Below are 4,330 nucleotides of genomic sequence, written 5' to 3'. Positions count from 1 at the left end.
GCATTAATTAACTAACCAACCTAACAACCACAACAATATCAGGTCATGAACGAGAAAGATATATATCAGTTTTCCTACCAACCGCTGGTAATGGCCATTGTCAACTGGTTCACCCTCCTTTTTCTTGAGCCGGGTACTAGCTTCCATAAGAGTATCAGAAGGATGACAACCCAACAACTCTATCTCAGACAATAGATCAACGATACACTTCCTTCGAGAAAGATGGCTTTGGAAGACCTTGGAAACTTCAATCCCAAGAAAGTACAGTGTTTTAAGATCTTTTATCTCAAACTCTTTTCCGAGGAAACCCTTGAGATGACTAATCTCAGCACTATCATTTCCTATCACCATGATGTCATCCACATAAACAATGAGCATAATAACTCTATCACCAGACCTCTTTATGAACAAGGTGTGATCAACATTACTCGGCATATACCCCACAGATGTCATTGTCTTGTGAAATCTCCCAAACCATGCTCGGGTGACTGTTTCAACCCATAGAGAGCACGCTTCAATTTACAGACCTTACCTTGAGTTCCCTCAATAGAGAATCCTGGTGGAATATCCATGTACACTTCCTCATCTAGCTCTCCATGGAGGAAAGCTTTCTTTACATCGAGTTGTTGGAGATCCCATCCCAGATTTATGGCATATGTCTGAATGAATCCTTTAGCCATAAGCCTAGCTTTGTACCTGTCCACTGAGCCATTTATTTTTTGCTTCACAACGAACACCCACTTACACTCAACTGGTATTTTTTCAGGAGGAAGAGTCACAAGTTGTAATGTATGATTCTTTTTTAGGACTCCCATTTCTTCCACTATTGCTGATTTCCATTTTCCATCTGCAAATGCTTTCTGCCAATTATGAGGAACATGAGCAGAAGAAAGAGAAGACACAAAAGTACGATAGGAAGGAGAAAGGGAATCATAAGAGACAACATGGGATATGGGGTGTTGTACAAGTCTTCAAACCTTTCCTAAGAGCAATAGGTTGGTCAGACGAAGGAATTATACCTGATGTCGTGTTAGGCTCAGTAGGCTCTGGATCCAGGGTTGGTGAAGGGATGTCCATAGGTTCTGTAGTAATGGTGGTGATTTGTAGTTGCTTGTTTTTGGTGTGACCCCTACGATACACATGAAGAGTTGAATTATCAATTTGCTTTTGAAATTCTCCACTAGTACGTTGAACAAGTTTCATCTCCCCCTGGGTTGGAATAGTGGTCTCAATCTCCCCATGAGTTGGAACATCATTCTCTGTCCCGCACTCTCTTTCGAAACATGGTTGTCAAAGGAGGATGATGGATACACTGGTGGAGCAAGTAGATCCAGAGTTAACTCTTCACTATCAATACCAAACTCCCCTTTAAGAGGTGGCGATGAATAATAACCAATGGATTCGTGAAACACAACATCCATGGTGACTATGATGCGCCTAGTAGGAGGATGGTAATATTTATATCCTTTCTAAGTAGGAGAATAATCCATAAAGATACACTTAATGCTACGAGGTTCCAATTTCCCTTGTGAGTGATGATCTTTAGCATAACAAGCACACCCAGAAGTCTTTGAAGGAACCAAAAATGCTGAATCCCTTTGAAGAACATCAATATGAGTACGAGAATCAAGAAAGTAGGCATGTGGTTGATCAAGTAGGCAGCAGTGAGGACAACATCACTCCAATACTGAGATGGAACCTGTTTGGAAAACATCATTGCGTGGGAAATTTCTAGTAAGTGCTTGTTCTTGCATTCAACCACTCCATTTTGAGCTGGAGCTCTACTTTGATGAAGAATCCCATGTTTAACAAGGTACTTTTGAAATTGAACCTCCATATACTCTATGCCGTTATCACTACGAAGAATTTTTAGAGTACCATTGAACTGTATCTGAATCATCTTATGGAAGCGCTGAAAACGACTGAACACCTCACTTTTGTGCTGCATCATATACATGTTGTGCGAGAGGGCAATCAATGAAAGGCACAAAGCATTTTGCCATAAATAGATGTCCGACGAGACGTTCCCCATATATTAGAATGAACCAAATGGAAAACTGAATAACTTATTTTATTTAATGGAAAACAACTTGAATGAGTTTGTTTAGCCAGAATACAAGCTTCACAAAAAAATTCATCCCTAGTACATTGTTTAACTAATTACGGAAATAAAAGAGATAGTAAAATCCTCATCACCTAGGCGTCACTTTGACAACTGTGCATAGGCTTGGGAGCTTTGGAATTTCACGTCTTTCCTATTTAACATGTAATATGTACTAGGCGACACTTTGACAACTGTGAATAGGCTTGGGAGCTTTGGAATTTCACTTCTTTCCTATTTAACATGTAATTTGTATTGCCATCGTGATAGCATGGGTGACTTGGAGAGTTGGTCGATGGAAACATTCCCGGTCATCAGGGAGCATGTGCTTATGTGTCCTCTTTGAAATTTATATTGAAGTTGATGACTGAGAGGATTATTTTGCAGATGAATATCCAATTTTTGTCTCAAGGTCATCCATGTAATGATGTTAGTTGGATTACTGGGGATTGTCGTATCATTTAACATACTGAACTGAGTGGTGAGTGATATCTTTAGATTCTTGAACCTCCTATCCATGAGTACATGTATGATGAATAAAAAGAATGATGATAAGAGTGAGTAAAAACCAGTGCAATCAACAAAATGCCACTTATCCATCCTATCATACTAAGCAACTCTTGTACTCTTGTTGTGCCCTAAAAATACTGAAATGAGTGAAAGAACTCTAAAAGAATGCTTGCCAAGCCACTCTCATGTCACTATATTTCAAATTGTGGGATTCTGTTGGAAAATAGCAAAATGTAAGTTGAGTAAATTATGTTGGGTCTAAAGGAAATGGATGTAATCAAAATGGTGCGGATTTAGTCCTCTTGGATATATGGATTGACACAGCTGAATACTACTGGTGTTAAAAATTTTGAAGTTTTTTAACTGATTTTTTGTTTTTGGGTGGTTGTTCCTGAAGCAGGTCTTGATGCTACTTTCTCTAGGTTCCAGGACCGAGTGCAGATCTTTTTGGCTGTTCTTTTCTGGATGTCTCTATTTTTCTGGGCTTGTGCATGGGGTGAGAGGAATGATGGAAGACCTAGTAAGGGATCTCGATTTAGAAGATAATTTTTGTGGTATCAAGTGTGACCTCAATTAGAGCTGATTGGAGGGCAAAGATCCACGTAGCCGACCTCATTTAGCTGGGATAAGGCTGAGTAGTAGTAATTGTTGTTTTTGTAAATAATTAGATATATATGAGTATCAGCATATACATAAAGAGTATTTGAAAGTGTTCTGAAGTCTTGCCTTTGTATGGTCCTTCAAAATATCAGTTGGGGTAATGAACATCTTTGTATGACATTGTTGTGAATCAAATTTCCAAGATTTAGATGTTCCAAATTCAACAAAACGCAGTTCCCATCAAACAGAAAATATCCATTAACCTCAAGATCAGATACTGGAGCTAGTTTCAAAGAAATAAAGTGGGACCCTTATATTATAGCCATTCCAAAGAACAATCTGATCAATTACCATGAAATTGATTTTCCATCCACAATAGGTATTTGAAAGAAGGAACCCAATTTACATTCACAAGATCTCACCAACCAATGAAATTGAAAAAACGGTTCTCTGGCTGTGGGAAGTTTGTCAATTAAATCAATTATTAAAGTATTCAAAATAGTTCACAATTAGGACAAAATTAGGCATTCCGTTCATATGGTCAGAACACTATATTTTCTCAGGAATTTTGATTCCAAGACAATTGTGGATGTACATATCTACTAAGTACATTGAACTAAATGTGAGTCTTGAATGGACTATTTTCAGTTTTGTAGGAACAATATTCTCTTTAGTAGCTTAGGATTGGTCCCTTGAGCTGAGAAGTCTTTGTGGTTGCAACTAGCTACTAAGGGTTTTAGTTTACAAGCGGTTGATATCTCTAAGACTATATATCAGTACACTTAATTCATAGTGTCTGACTGAGAATAAAAATGACGTCTAACAATGAATCCACTTCCCTCAGGCAGTATCTCTCTCTCTCTCTCTCTCTCTCTCTCTCTCTCATACACTCACAGAGATACTGCCTGAGGGATGGGTCATTAATTATCTGTCAACCATCTTCAATAATCTTTCATTGATACTACCAATTGCCTAACTCTTTATTCTTTGACTAGCACAACCGGTCTTGTAGTCTTGGGCCGGCCAAGCAGACATCGAAAGACTAATCAATTCAACATTTTTGCCTCAACGAGGCATCGAATTTGGAGTCCAGATCTGGTTCACAGATGCCCTGCAGTC

The 4,330-nt window shown here is 38.6% G+C and overlaps 1 long non-coding RNA gene across 1 annotated transcript; it reads left to right on the top strand.

The window, feature by feature from the left end:
* The first annotated feature begins 2,127 nt into the window (after positions 1 to 2,127).
* LOC122062048 lies at positions 2,128 to 3,430 on the top strand. Its single transcript, XR_006134789.1, has 2 exons — positions 2,128 to 2,582; positions 3,012 to 3,430. It is a non-coding gene; the product is annotated as an uncharacterized LOC122062048 (long non-coding RNA).
* The last annotated feature ends 900 nt before the right edge of the window (positions 3,431 to 4,330 follow it).

Source organism: Macadamia integrifolia, chromosome 14, assembly GCF_013358625.1.
Source record: "Macadamia integrifolia cultivar HAES 741 chromosome 14, SCU_Mint_v3, whole genome shotgun sequence".
Lineage (NCBI taxonomy): Eukaryota > Viridiplantae > Streptophyta > Magnoliopsida > Proteales > Proteaceae > Macadamia > Macadamia integrifolia.
The sequence above is the reverse complement of the archived record's forward strand: the minus strand, read 5'-3'. Positions and strand labels throughout refer to the sequence as shown.